Source organism: Dipodomys ordii, unplaced genomic scaffold, assembly GCF_000151885.1.
Source record: "Dipodomys ordii isolate 6190 unplaced genomic scaffold, Dord_2.0 Scaffold1, whole genome shotgun sequence".
In the NCBI taxonomy this organism is placed as follows: Eukaryota; Metazoa; Chordata; class Mammalia; order Rodentia; family Heteromyidae; genus Dipodomys; species Dipodomys ordii.
Genome location: NW_012267217.1, coordinates 35,332,350 through 35,348,491, shown reverse-complemented (window position 1 = coordinate 35,348,491; position 16,142 = coordinate 35,332,350). Strand labels below are relative to the sequence as shown.

The 16,142-nt window shown below is 37.9% G+C and overlaps 1 protein-coding gene and 1 pseudogene across 1 annotated transcript in view; both read right to left on the bottom strand.

Moving 5' to 3' along the window:
• Plcl1 (phospholipase C-like 1) overlaps positions 1-16,142 on the bottom strand; it is a 346,900-nt gene that overhangs the window by 202,012 nt on the left and 128,746 nt on the right. The window lies entirely within an intron of this gene.
• LOC105981986 lies at positions 2,459-3,518 on the bottom strand (annotated as a pseudogene).

The window sequence follows — 16,142 nt, the reverse complement described above, 5'->3', positions numbered from 1 at the left end:
ATAGGAGAGCAGTGCAAAAGGGAAGTGAGATATGGGTATAAGTCCTAGCATATCCTAACAGAAAGTAAATTTATTCATCAAAAGGCATATTATTTTTAGTACCAATACAAACAAGTAAAACAATAAATTGAAAAATGATTCTGTTTTTGGTTTTATAGACATTTTAGATGTATTTCCTTGTAATGGTTTTTAATTTAGATAATTACAAAATAATGAAAAACAAGAATAGATGATAAATGTTTAGCAACTGCAGAGAATGCAGGAATTAGTCTGATGAGTCTTATTAGTGGACTTTTTAATTACAGGAGGAAATTACTGGGAGGAGAGGGAAAAGTTTAGAGTGGTAAAAGCAAGTGCCATAAAATTTAGTGGTGGTAAAGAAAAGTGATGAACAATTCACAGAATAACTGGGAATCACAATGGCATTGAGTAGCTACCCAAAACTCATCTTCTGATCCCATGACAAAAGCCACTAAAATCAAAACACAGAACCTCATTTCTCATTCTTTTAAATAAAAGTTTAAAAGTCCATTTCTAAAGCAAAGTAGTTCCTTCCACTGATAAAATCATTATCGAGGCCACATATATCCCAGGTTAGACTTGGTTTGTATTAAATGAAAGCAGGTAATGTGACTGCACTCTTTGAGTTCTTTATTAATGGATTTTCAGTAGTGCAGGTCACAGGTGATGTCAGCCGTTTTACACTGGAGGTAGGGATAGGAATTTCTCACAATCTCAGTAAGTACTCAAACACCAAAAGCTAATGTTGTCATTCTTACTCTACAGACAACTCATTTTCATTCTATTAAAAGTGTGTTTATAATTGGAGGTTTAATTTTTTGAGCTCTAAGTATATGTTAGATATGAAGCCCTTGTCTCATGAATAGCTGGTAATTTTTACTGATAAAACATTTATTTTGAAAACTAATAAGGTGTTTAGATGAGGAAAAGGAATTAAGAGCAGGAATCTCTTCAGTTCTCAGAAACAAAAGATACAATTTCATAAAGCAGATTTTGGAAATAGTGATGTCAACTAACCTCTAAAAGAACAGCAGTGGATATGACTCTTGTTTGTGGGAGATCTGATTGAACAGTACTTGTTTATGTGCATCAGTTTCATGCTATCGAGCCTCTTGCAAGGCTCTCAGATGTGAGTCCCAGCTTCCAATGTCAGCTTCCCTGGCCTCCCATAAGAATACCAAGAAGGACTCATGCAGCTCTGGAGCTGTGGCCTGAGTACCTCGTGACTCTTTCCCAGGGACAAGAATACTTCTGATCTCAGGTGTGGTTTCTTCCTTCTGAGAAGCTAGTTCCTTTGCCATGAAGCATGCTAAAGCCTGGGGGACAGCATATCGTCAGGGTGGAATGGTGCATCAGGGGGCTTTCAGTTTGGAGGGAAGGAATGAGGATGCATGAGAGCTTTTCCTCTGAGAGGAAATGGGATGCTTCTGACTGATCATCAACTGTCACTGTGCACTGCAGCCAGTGGGATTTTCTTGGCCCCAAAGGTCTCAGTATTGAGTCAGTTTAGGGAGGCAGCACTACTGTTGGCCCTTCCCTAGCCACAAACAGGCTTCTTCTCTACTACACTTAAGGTATCCAGGAAGGGCGAATTCACAAAATTTAATAGCTAATACTTGGATTCATTAGCAAAGTTATTTCTAAGGAAGTTAATGCAAATGGATAACCAATTTATATAACACTCTAGCTCAGCAATTTAAAACATCAGGAAGTTATTTACTAAGACTTTTTCAGAAGTAGATAGGAACATCAGCATTAATGACTAGGATAGTCAGTAATTGTGGCTTGTGTCTGGTCTTCAACTGAGTGTTACTGCAAGAATCACAGACACAGCAACTGCATGGATGGCCATGTAAGTCTGATTCTGGACAGCCCCATACCTCCTTGCCTAGCTCTGGAGGGTCATGGAGGATTAAGGCTCAGCCTGAAGCCTGCTTATTGGTTGCCCTGCAGCAGAAGGCAGAGTTGGGATCCAAAATTGGTTAGTTGACCAGAATAATGTCTAGCCAATGTCTGGCAAACTTGACTCTTGGTCGAATCAGGAAAAGCATGAAGTCAGACAAGCACTATACACCATTAGTCTGGGCTGATTTTCATCCTCTGTCTTTAAAGGAAACCCAAGTCCACTTCCTGCTATGGGAACAGGAGCATGTCATGGTCCCATGCCCTTCACATATCAGACTGTGCACTTCAGATCCACTCATCTCTTTTCCATTTTCTAGTAAGTATTTCATGGTTTCTTCCAGGAGTCTATTCTGCAAGGAAACTTAAAGCCACCTACATTTAGCTTTTCCTTTTTTTTTCCAAGGATCCTGCTGACCTAAATCCACTATTTTGTGCCATTGGGTATCTTGTGCAAAGAGAAGCCATTTAAATGACTGTGTGTGCTCCCTGAGCACTAAGTGGTGCTCACATCTTCCTTTTCTAACATCAAACATTAAAATCAAACATTTACATCTTAAGCATCGGAAACCTACTGTTTCACATACTGTCCATAGGTGTTCATTTCTTTGTCAGTTTTTATATTTTGGACAGATTATCCTTTAGCCAGTCAGCAACTATGACAGCTATTTCCTGGCTAAAATCGAGGAAAAAAGCGTAAGGTATATTTTCTCACAGAGTCAAATATCTCTTTCTGGAAAATCTTTCTTGATGTCTTATAAGTATTTTACTGGACACCAACCACTCACTGTGCCATAGTAAAATGTAAACTTGGATATATTTTTCTTTATGGTTTCATCATCTCTCTTCACCACCTGTATTATTTCTTGGGCTCCAAGGTAGGCAGCATTAGCAAAGCAGAACAGCTATAATATTTCTTGTGGCAAGAATTCACGCTTCATGTTCATTAGATGAAGGCTCATTTTGATCACCAAGCACCTGATTATCTCAGGACATAGTTTAAGTACGAAGTAGCCAGGAACATAGAATACATAGCAAAGTCAGCACAATATTGGAGTGGCAATCTTGGCAGTGGGTGACTCAGATAATCGTTCAATTGTTGGGAACAGCAGAAAGGTGTGAAAGCCTGGGAGCTCAGGGGCTTGCTTCAAGACCTGAAGAGCAAGATAGCTGCCTACTGAATGGCCAATGAGCATAATTTTCATTCCTTTGGCACATGAGTTTTCAGAAAAGCTAGTTTGTGTTCTATTTGGCCATTCAACCCATAGACACCCTCAATTTCTTGAGCACTTGGACCTTCTGAAGTTGAACATATCGCTTTGTTTGCAGGGACCAATACATGTCCAGCATGAAAAATAATCCAAACTCGAAAGCATCTGCCAGTCAAGGAATACAATGCTTTTGCAAATGGCATATAAAAGAAAGGAAAACCTGGGTAACCAGAAATAATGACAATAAGCAGTTTAGGCCTAGTTGATACTTTGCTCATTAAAAAGGTCAGTCCAGGGTCCACATTTCAGAACCTGGCTTTCAATTCCACCAGAGAAAATACATGCCTCAAACAAAGGGACTTCTTCCTTGGTTTCTGAGTCCATTTCTAAGTGTGTGTCCAATAGCATTAATGCTTTTGCAACTTTATGTGAGAGACTTTTTCCCAATTAAATCTTATGCAAACCTGACAGCCCATTAGGCAGCCAGCCGCCTCTCCCAGAGCATCCTGAGGTATCTTCAGTCACCCCCACCCCAATTTTTTTTCTGTGAGCTTGAGCTTTCCCTCAGCTCTTCGGCTCAAGGCAAGAGCTCTACCACTTGAGCCACAGCACCACTTCTGGTTTTCTGGTGGGTATTTGGAGAAAAGAGTCTCACAGACTTTCTTGCCCTGGCTGGCTTTGAACCGTGATCCTCAGATCTCAGCCTCCCGAGTAGTTAGGATTATAGGCATGAGCCACCCATGCCCAGCTCCTAGATATATCCTTTGCCATACAGAAACTCTTCAGTTTAATGTAATTCCATTTATTTAGTCTTTCTTTGATTTGTTGCAATTTTGGAGCTTCACATAGGAAGTTTTGACCCATTCCCAGGAGTCTTAATGTATCTGCTACCCCTTCCTGTAATATTTTCAGGGTATCTGGCCTTACATTGGGGTCTTTGATCCATTTAGAATTGATTCTGGTGTAGGGTGATATATAAGAACCTAGTTTCAGTTTTCTGCATGTGTATAGACAATTCTGCCAGCACTATTTAAGAGGCTGTCTTTCTTCCAACCTATGTTTTTGGCTTCCTTATCAAATATTAGGTGTCTATAGGTCTGTGGGTTCATTTGTGGGTCTTCTATTCTGTTCCTTTGGCTCGCAGGTCTATTCTTCTGCCAAAACCAAGCTGTTTTTATTACTATGTCTTTGTAATAGTTTGAAGTTTGGTATATATATTTGTCCAACACTGTTCTTGCTAAAGATTGTTTTTGCTATTCAGAGTCTTTTGTTATTCCATATGAATTTTTGGATTGCTTTCTCTGTTTCATTGAAGAATATTGTTAGGATTTTGGTGGGTACTGCATTGAATCTATCAATTGCTTTGGGCAGCATTGTCATTTTCACAATGTTAATCCTTCTAATCCAGGAGCATGAAACATTTTTCCATTTCCTTAAGTCTTCTTCACTTTTTTCCAGGTTTTTAAAGTTTTCACAATAGAGGTCCTTCACATCTTTGGTTTAAGTTAATTCCTAGGTATTTTTAGGCTATTGCAAATGGAGTTGCTTTCCTGATTTCAGTTTCACTCTTCTCATTGTTGGCATACAGTAAAGCTACTGACTTTTGTGGGCTGATTTTACGCCCTGCTACTTTGCCAAAGTTTCAGATCAGCTCAAGTAACTTGGGGGAGGGAAGCCATAGGGTTCTTTAAATACAGGATCATGTCTATGCAAAGAGGGATAGTTTTATTTCTTTGCCAATTTGGATCCCCTTTACGTTTTTCTCCTGCCTTATTGCTCTTGCTAGGAATTCAAGTACTATATTGAAGAGAGTTCAGAGAGGGGACATATTGTCTCACTCCTGATTTTAAAGGAAATGATTTAAAAAAACAAACCCTCAAAGAAACAACAACCCAATTAACAAATGGGCTAAAGATTTAGAGAAGAAGTTAGAATGGGCAAGAGACACAGGAAGAAATGTTTCTGGCCATAAAAGAAATGTGAATCAAAACAACATTGAGATTCTACCTCACCCCAGTTAGAATGGTCATTATCAAGAAACCAACAATAATAAGTGCTGGTGAGGATGTAGCCAAAAGTGAACTCTACTACATAGTCGATGGGAATGTAAATTTGTTCAACCGCTTTAGAAAGCAATATAAAGTTTCCTCAAAATACTAAATATAGAGCTGAGAATGTGGCGTAGTGGTAGAGTGCTTGCCTAGCCTGCATGAAGCCCGGGGTTCGATTCTTCAGTACCACATAAACAAAAAAGGTTGGAAGTGGTGCTCGGCTCAAGTGGTAGAGTGGTAACCTTGAGCAAAAAGAAACTCAGGGACAGTGCCCAGGCCCTGCATTCAAGCCCCAGGACTGGCAAAAAAAAAAAAAAAGACTAAACATTGAGCTTTCCTGGAACCCAGCAATTCCACTCCTGGGTATTTATCCAGTAGAACACAAACAAAGTCACACAATTACACAATTATGTTCATTCCAGCATTGTTTACCACAGCCAAGATACAAAATCAATCCATTTGCCCCTCAATGGACAAACGAATCAAGAAAATGTGGTACATATATGCATATATATACATATATATACACAATGTAATTCTACACTTCAATCAGAAAGAATAATAATGTTCCATTCATAAAGAAATGGAAAGACTTGCCAAAAATTATGTTAACCAAAGTAAGTCAGACCCAAAGAAGCATAGATTTCATGGTTTCTCTCATAGTTAGAGTTGTAACTAGAATGTGCCTATAAATCTACAAAAGTAAACACACTGGATTTAAAATTTTTTAAATTAAAAACACTGAGACATAGAGGTTTCTAGACATTCACACAGAATGAAACCAAAGGAGGATATTCTTAGGAGAGAATCACATAGGCAGAATAGTTTTGTGCATCTGACCAAATAAAATAGTATTTATCAAAATGAACTCCAGGAAATGAAAATGAGGTTTTTTTCCTCTTTGTTGCTGTTTTTTGTTTTCATTTCCTTTTGTCTTATTTGTTTATTTATCTGTCTTTGGGATAGTAATGGGGGGCACAGAAATGATGGAACAAAGGATGAACAAATGCAGCAGTGATGCTCACTATACACTATATTGAAAATGAACTATACAACTTGTGGGTAGGGATGGGGAGGAAAAACTGGGAGAGAGCAAGGGAAGAGGTTACATTGTTCAAAAGAAATGTACTCTTTATCTGACTCATGTAACTGTAACCCTTCTTTATCACCATTACAATAACAATAAATTAATTTTTATAAAAGGAAATGTATTAATAACAGGTATGTGAATTTTACTGAGGGCACTGACATCATACTTAAGACTCTTCTTGGCACAAGCTTGGCATCTCTTTCCATTTGTATTCCATTTTGTGTTTTTCTTTGCATTTTACTTTGCACAAAACTGATTTTTTTCTACAATGTGCAATCTTGGGATTCAGCAGAACAAAGAACTGAGAGATAAGGTCTTTATCATAAGGGATTAAAATTACTTATACAAGAACAGAACTCTGTAGGACAGAAACCCCACCCCTAAAGGAGGACAATTATCTATGCAACAATTATCTATGTACCTTGGAGGAGGAATCATCATCTCATAGAAATCAAATTGCTCCCCTTAAGTGATAACAGCAATATCAACCTCACAAGACATAACTGGGAAGCTTACCAGAGCTAAGATAATGACAAGGCACCTAAACTGGAACTCTTCACATATACCATTTATCCCTTACCTCTAATTCTTCTACTTAGACTTAATGTTCACATCTGTGCCCTGAAGGTTGAAAACGATAAATTGAAGTACCATCTTCCTATAGCAGCATGCCATGTAATAATCTCCTTTCACCATGTTTTGGCTTTTCAGTGTCAAGACCTGACATTCCTTTCATAATAAGCTTTTCTAGCATTGTATTATGCTTCACATCTTGCCTGAATTCTTTCTCACGGACCCAAGGACTGAGGTAGATAACTGAGCTAACTCTCCCTTGAGAGTTAAAAAAATATCTTAAATAGGATTAAATAATAAAACTTTAAAAATAGAAGCTCAATAGAAAAGACTAGTATAATACAGCATAACAGAAATCATCTGTTGTTACTGAAACAACAATACTATTTCCTCACACCCAAGTACAGCCTTCTTTAAAACTAGAAAGTAAAGAAGTACACACAATCAATTTCAGCACACGACAGAGGCAGCTGATCTGTGGCTTCATACAATAATCTTTCACAGTGTAGCACTCTGGAAGTAGCCAGTTACTTGGGAGCCTTAATGAAAAAAAAATGCCAGATAAGTGACTTCAGTTCCAAACACAAAAATTAGCCTGATTAAATCAAGTAATTTCTATCAGATTTTGATATCATGTAGAAAGAGAAGTCTAGTCTCCTCCAAAAATCACCATGTCTTTAACCAGGAATTGTTATTCCTTAGCAAAAGTAATGACATTTCAGTCAACTTAATCACTAACTTTCAGTCTTTTGCTTTCTGAGTGATATGATCCACTTCCATTCATTTGTTTTTATTAAGCACAAAAAAAAAGCTGTGTTAGATTGTATGCAAACTTGTATGACAAAACTCTTGCTTGACATTTGAAACTCTACCACCTCAGAAGTTTACCTTCATTTTTTAGCCCTCTATGATGTGTCATGGAATATATGTATGTAACAAGAAGCTGTATTTCTTCAGAACTTTTGAAGTTGGAGAAAGGTGAGAAACACAGACCTTAAGACGGTGGCATTCAAAAGTAGCTGGTTTCCATAGTGTAGTGGTTATCACGTTTGCTCACACAAAAGTAGCTACACATTAAAGTTACCTAGAGACTATAAACAGAGAATCCGACCCATGCTGATCAGCACACATCCATGAGGTACCCCTGCCTAACCCGTGGAATGCAGGGTTCCTTGGTTCTTTATTTTAAACTATTCCAGTGAACACAACCAGGATTGAGAGTATTATGGGGTATTAACTCTCAACTTAGGCAGCACACTGGAATCATTTAGGAGCCAGTTGTTAGTAATACTAATGCTTTGGTCTTGGTCTTGGTATGAGCTAAAATGTGTCCCTCCAAAATTTGTATGTTGAAGTCCTCCTAACCCCCAGTACCTCAGAGTGTGACCATATTTAGACATGAGGTTATCAGAGTTGGCCTTACTCCAAAAGAACTGATGTCCTTATAAGAGGTACCTAGGACACAGATGCATACAGAGGGAAGAGTATGTGAACACACCAACAATCTACAAGCCAGGAAGAAAAGCATCAGAAGAAATTGGACACCTACCTTTCAGAAAATAGAAAAGCAACACAAACAGGTCAAGGATTTCAATGTAGGACCTGAAACTATATAACTACTAAAAGAAAATACAAGGGAAAGGTCCATGATCTTTCCTTTGTTCAGACTAAAGTGTGACAAAGGATTTTTGGACATAATCACAAAAGTATATTCAACACATTATCTCACTCATATGCAGAATCTAAAACTACGTAGCTTGTAGCAGCAGAGAGTACGATGGTGGTTGGTTGCCAGGACTAGGATGGAATATGGGAAGAGTAGGGCGGTATTGGTTAAAGGGTACAAAACTCAGTTAGACAAGGTAATTAGGTTTGAGAGACCTATTGTATGATATGGCAACTAGAATTAATTTTATTAATGTAAAGTGTAGCTCCTCGATGTTTTCACCACAACAAAATAAACGAAGCAATGATATATTATTAGCATTATTTAATCATACTCTCCTGTACACTTACATCAAAACATCATTTTGTATATCATACACATATCTAATTTTTACTCGTCAACAGTTACGTTAATAAAAATTGTTTTTTTTCAGAGATTAGAATTCAAATGCATATCTCTCTTATCTAAAAGATTATCGTTCAAATGGTTTAAATAGAAGAGATAGAAACCTCTTGACTTTGTTGCTATGGTAATAGGAAAGGCGTTATAGGTGTAGATATGATACTTTCCCAACATCATGAACAGAACAACAGGCATGAACAGAAATCTCTCTCCTCCTCAGCACTAATGAACACTCTGCCTCTGCAGGAATAAACTCCCACCAACTCTTATAGTGGATTTGTGAATCCATTAAGTATTTTATCATTATATTTTACCCACTACTTATACTACTTATAAACTAAATGATGAAAGGATCTCTTGGAAGATAGCTTCCAGACCACTTACAGTCTAGTAGTGATCCTAGCAACAATAATCTCTTGCTGACAAGCCAAACCATTTCTTCCTGAGACAAAGGAAGAACCATAAACACTTTCAACTTAAGGTTCTCATCTTTTAACTATAGATGCAAATATTGAATGACAGTTGGCACAAATTCTAATTGGCTAAGATGTGTTAGAGTTAAGTATCTGGAGCCAAATGCTCTGTTTGCTTTCCAGATTTCTAAAAAGCACTTCATAGCATGGACCTCTGCAGTTATAACCATTTAACCTAGGTCAGTCTTCTAGGAAATTGACTCAGAAATTTAAATGCTATGTTCCTCAAAATACTCAGAAAAAGATTAAATAAAACTTCACAAAATTATTGGATAACAGAGGCCATAGCTTAGGAAAATATGTAAATTAAGAAAAATTCTGAACTGGATCAATCAAGAAATACTCTTCAGGATGGACTGTGGCTCAAGTAGCAGAGTACCTGTCTCACCAGCACTGCCAGGAAGAGGAGGAGCAGGGGAAGGAGGAGGGGGAGGAGGAGGGGGAGGAGGAGGAGGGAAAGAAAGGAGAGTGGGGAAGGGGAAGAAAGGAGAGGAGAGGAGGGGAGATGAGAGGAAGGGAGGGGAGAGGAGAGGAGGGGAGGGGAGAGGAGAGAAGAAGTGGGAGGAAAAGAGAGGGGAGAGGTGAGGAGAGGAGAAAGTAGAGGGGAGGAGAGAAGGGAGGGGGAAAGGGAGGGAAACTGGGAAGGGACAGGGAGGGAAGAGACTTTGCCCATTCTTAAGATGTACCCTGACAAGTCACTCACAAGCCAAGTTCCACTGATTTCCATCTCATTTATTTTTCTCATTTATTATTGATGATAGCTAAATGCAGCAATTTTACCTCATTTTTCCCAAATATCACCACCTTTCTATCAACTATCCTTTCTGAAGATTTACAATTAATTCATTAACCTTATTTTCCTTTTTACTAGCTATGGAATCTGTATACAGAAATGTCACAAAAATCTGAGGAGAAATGGAAAAAGAGGAGTGAAAGAAAGAAATGTAAATAATTCTCCAACTGGATAATCAGCTCCTGAACAATTTAGAACCTGCTAAGAACTAGTACTACCCTACTCTCTGAAATCTTAAGTTATGTTTCTATAAGTCAAGGGTAGTAATGGCTTCATGTAAACATGGTTTATCTGCTTAATAAACATTACTTACTTAATAAAAGTTATTTTAAAGTACTTGCTTCTCTATAATTTCTTATTTTTTATCTGGACCTTAATCTTCACCAAAGGAAGAAGAGAAATCAAAACAAAACCAGCAAACTTCAGCAAATAAGAGTGAGTTCTATCTAATGAGATCCTCCTTCTCTTTTGACACTTAGACAGAAATACTTAACATGTTCTATTTCTTCATCTTTCAAACTCATCTTCCAACCCCATTTTTGTACGTTTTTTTATTGTAAAACTACTGTACAGAAGGGTTATAGTTACATGAGCAAGGTAATGAGTACATTTCCTATTGAGCATTGTTCCCCTCCCATCCCTTCCTTCCCACCTCCACTACTACCCCCACAACCCCATTTTTAAAAATATTTTTATTGTAAAGATACTGTACAGAGTGGTTACAGTTACATGAATAAGGTAATGAGTCCATTTCCTATCGAGAATGTTACCCCCTCCTTTGCTTTTCCCCTACTATCCCTTCCCTCTCCAACTCCCCAACTCCTCCCTGCCCCCTCAAAGTTGTAAAGGTCGTTTTCAACATATTGTCTTGTACATCTCATTGTTACAATGGGTCATCCCGTGTCCTTGTTTCAAACTAGAAAGATGCAGGGCACCAGAATCAAATACAGTGACAACATGGTGTATACCATAGGGAGAAGAACATACAAAAGAAACAAATCACACAGTATATTAAAAAACGGGGCTGTCAAGGTGGCTCAGTGGTAGTGCTTGCCTTGCATGCATGAGGCCCTGGGTTCAATTCCTCAGCAACACATAAGCAGAAAAAGCCGGAAGTGGCGCTGTGGCTCAAGAGGTAGAGCACTAGCCTTGAGCTGAAGAGCTCAGGGACAGTGCCCAGGCCCAAAGTTCAGGCCCCTCGACAGCCAAAAAATAATAATAAATAAAAACAACCACAACAAAGAAAAAAAAACCTCATGTCCATATATTGGGACTCATTTCACTTAGCATCATCTTATATGGTCATATGTACATAGCTTTTGATCTTTTCTGTTTGTCTAGTAAGATTATCCTAGATATATACTAGTTTTTGCAAATAAGGGAAACAATGGGACCTATGTTTCTTTGGGCCTGGCTTACTTCACTTAAATATATTTTTTTCAAAGTCTTTTCATTTCCTAACAAGTGGGGTGGTATCATTGTACATATATATATATATACACACACACACACACACACACACACACACACATTGTACATTGTACATATATATGTATATATCACATTTTCTTGATCCATTCATCTACTGAGGGACATCTGGGTTGGTTCCATATCTCAGCTATGGTGAATAATACTGTGATAAACATAGTTGTGCTGGTAGCTTTAGTATGGCCTTGCTTGTGATCATTTGGGTAAATGCCCAGAAGTGGGATTGCTGGGTCATAGGGGAGCTCTATGTAGAGTTTTTTGAGGAACCTCCATATTGCTTTCCAGAGTGCCAACCCCATTTTAATGCTAGCTCGAAGCCACAGTCTATGTCACACTCACCTTTGGACTCCCATAATACCTAAAATACTGCTTTGCTCATAACAGGGGCTAATGAATAACTCCTGAGTTGAACTATATTACAAAACCCTTTCTTATAATTGTACAAAGTGGTATGTTATCTAGAAAGAAAGCATGGGTAAGATTTGGGATTGCAGTTCAGTGGCAAAGTGCTTGCCTACAGTCCTTGAGTATGATCCTGAGCATTGGGAAGGAGGCAGAGAGGAAAGAAACTACTGTGAGAAGAGAAAAAGGGAAGCAACGGACAAGAAAAAGAGAGGAGAAGAGAAAACTTAGTTACCTAGAAATTGAAAATAACACTGTTCTATGGTTTGAATATATCTACCAAAAGTATAAGTGATGGAAACTTAATCCCTTGGTTCATTTTGGATTTGTAGGTGGGGGCCTCCAGGAGATAATTAGCATTAAATGAGGTCAGGAAGGAGGTGCACCAAGGATGTAGCTTTATAGGAAGAGGAAGAGGTCTCAGCGAGCACTTGCTCTGTCTCAGCATATGCTATGCTCTGTCTCTGACATGTTATGATATAGCAAGAAGTTCTTGTACTGTGTTTGTTGATTTCTCAGTCTACAGAACCTTGAGCTAAATAAATTTCTATTCTTTACACTAGCCTCAAGTATTTTATTACAGCAACATAAAGCAGAAGATACAGTCCAGTGGTATAGAAAGAGGATCTAGAATGGTTTTCATAAATCATCACTAGTGGAAGAAGATTCCCAAATTCCTGGCACCACCTAACTAGACACAATCAGTGCATTTTAGCAAGCTAGATCTTGTCAGATGGTAGCTTGGTTTAATTATTATCAAAGAGCCCACAAATAATATGTGTAACAATGGCCAGAAGAGAGAGAGTGAGGAGGATCACAGGAGCCTAGAATTTCATTTTTTAAAAAGGAAATTATTTGGCTCCTTTACTTGCTCCATGTCTTAATTTTTGTCCATTCAAAATAATTTCTTGTAGAATAGCCCACTTCTAACATGCAGGATATTTGACAATGTAAAGAGAATGTGAGGAGGATCATAGGAGAAGAAAGAAAAAAAGAAAGATAGAAAGGAAAGAAAGAAAGAAAGAGAGAGAGAAAGAGGAAAAGGAAGGAAGGAAGGAAGGAGAGAGAAGAGGGAGGGAGGGAAGAGAGGGAGGGAAGAGAGGGAAGGAAGGAAGGAGGGATAGAGAGAGAGAAAGAAAGAAAAGAAAGAGAGGGAGGGAGGGAGGGAAGGAAGGATGGGAGAGAGAAAGCGAGAAAGCAAGGAAGGAAGGAAGGAAGGAAGGAAGAAAGAAAGGGAGGGAGGGAGGTAGGGAGGGAGGGAGGGAGGGAAAGAAGGATGGGAGAGAGAAAGCAAGCAAGAGAGAAAGCAAGAAAGCGAGAAAGAAAGAAAGAAAGAAAGAAAGAAAGAAAGAAAGAAAGAAAGAAAGAAAGAAAGAAAGAAAGAAAGAAAGAGAGAAAGAGAGAAAAATTATTTGCCTCATTTAGTTGCTTCATGTCTTTTCTTCTAAAATAGCCCACTCCTAACATATGCAGGATATTTGACAATGTGCCCTCAAACAAAATGGAAAAAACATTGTGTAACATGTATAAAATTACCATAATCATCCAGTTTCACCAATTTCCCTTCTCATACTTCCAACCTTTCCATTTCTTTTTCATATTCAATTAAGCTGTATAGTAATGAAAATATACAAAAAAGTGACTTTGTCATGATACTTTATACGTCACATTAAATTTAAATCTAGGAATATAAAAACAAAGGTATGTAGGTAGGTAGTTTGGTTGGTTGATTGGAGGAAGATCTTCAAAATGTTGCTCAAATCATATATCATAAATTCCTCTCCAAACAGGAGACTAAAAATCCTATCAAGACAATTTGTATAAAGTTACTGGCAACCTCTGCCACAAATAGGAACTAAAAAATGAGTGGCATTTGTATGGAAAAGTAAGTAACATACTTGAGAATTCTGCAGTGTAGATTCCCTTATAAGTTGTTGCTACCTAGAGCAATCACTGAGATCTCCTATAATTCTAGTCTTGGTCAATGACTTTATTCTTTAAAGAAAATAAATAAATAAAAGCCTGATATATCACCAGAGTCATATAAATTATAACAACTGCTCCAGAACACTTTTCTGGGGTCGATGAGGTAATGGGAGTTTATGTCTGGCTTCTTCCAGAACTAAACACTTTTACCGAGACAAAGAAAGGACTTTCATGTTAGCAAACAGTCATCATTTAGATGCTCTTTTTGAGACAATTTCCCTTTCCCTATCAAGGTAGCTCTTATTTTCATTCCAGCCACAAGTAAACCCTGTGAAATTTAAAGGGGTAAGTACAGAATGTGACACTACAATAAAAATAATGCACCATTCCAAGATAGTAAAGATGTTGACAGTGGTTTCCATTTCCTTCATGGAAACTTACATGAGTTAAAAATGTAATTAGTATCCAGGAATTAAGTGTCTCACACTTGTAATTCTAGCTGCTCAGAGGAGGATAAGATCTGGAGAATCGAGTTTTGAGGCCAGCCTAGGCAGAAAAGTCCACTTGACTCTAGCTCTAAGAGGTATGTCTCAAGTGATAGAGAACCAGCAGAACAAGCAAGATGAACAAGCACTAGACTGGATTCAAACCCTCTACTGCATACACATACACACAGGCCTGCAACTGTGCACCTTCAAGATGTGTCTTGGTAGGATCAAAAGGACTGTGAAAGTTACAAAGATAGATTACCTACTAGATTACAATTCTCCCTCAATGTTTATACTTTGTAAGCTAACAACTTAACTATTGTCAGCTCAATGGTGCAAACCAATGGAGTAGTATCTATGAATATGTACCACTTTTCCTAAACTTACTAAAAATATCAGAAAATAAGGTCTAGTAGGAAAATGAGCTATCTTTTTACAATAAAGTATCTTAAAAGAGAGCAAAAAAATCCAGTGAGTTCTATTTTAACCCCTTAATTTTCATGCAGTCATTAAATATAAAAGAAGCTAAGATTCCTCACTAAACTGCTCAATTGCCAAATATCTGAGGCTGAATTTAGTACTATTTGCAAGTATTCTGTTTTGTGAATAACAGATCTGCTTTACTGTTTCTAATTACCAAAATCATATGGTCTCTTAAAACAATATAGTAATTAAACATTTTCTCTGACATTTTCAAAAACATCTATTTAGAGTGGGAGATTGGGACATGAGTTAAATCCTAGATGCCAAAAGAGTGATCTAGTAAAGAGTGAGCTCCCTAAAAAAATCCCAAATGACAAATGCTCCACTTCAAGCCCCCTCAATTACTTTCAGGGGGTTGATACAAATACAAAGCATTAATAGTGAACTTCTTTCCTCACTTCGGAAGTCTATGGCTGGTACTCATTTAGTGTTCTCTTCCTGACAGGTTCACATCATAAAAAAGATATCTCCTCTCACTATGTGATCATCAAACAGACATTTGTGTGCTATAAGAGAACAAATGGCAAGTGAACAACCTTAGATAGTGTTCAACTCAATAAATGAGTTGGTAGTAAGTGTATTGGGTTTCTTTCTCTTTCTTTTCATTATTCTATAACCTAAAATTGAGTGAAGAAATGATTAGATAATACAAGTCAAAGACTGATTGATAGACACAGAAGAGGGATAAGAAACCCTCTGGGTCTCTCACTTTGCTTCACTTCACATCCCCTCTAGCTTACCTCTCAAAATTCTTAAATGCTGACAAGAGAAGAGAAAGGAATCGATGAGCCACTAAACTGGGCCAGGCCCATCCCTGCTGGTCTGTTAATAACAGATCTTCAGTCGCTCTCAAATGAAGACCACAGAGCCTTCCTATCCAAGAGTAGAGGCAGGAAAGCATCTCTGTCACCACAAGAAAAAGCTGCTAATGGCCTGAGAGCTGATACTTCCTCCACAGTGTTTATAAAACTACTAATATAAATGTATGCAGTCAAAAATAGGAGACATATATAATAAATGTCATTGTGGCACAATGAGTCTAAAAACAACTGGCCTAGAAACTGTTTATTCATGAACATAATTTAAAAGCTAACAATTCACTGAGGCATACACATTAGTGGTCATAGGACCTCATTTAATTATTTGACACAAGCCCATGCTAAAATGTTCTCA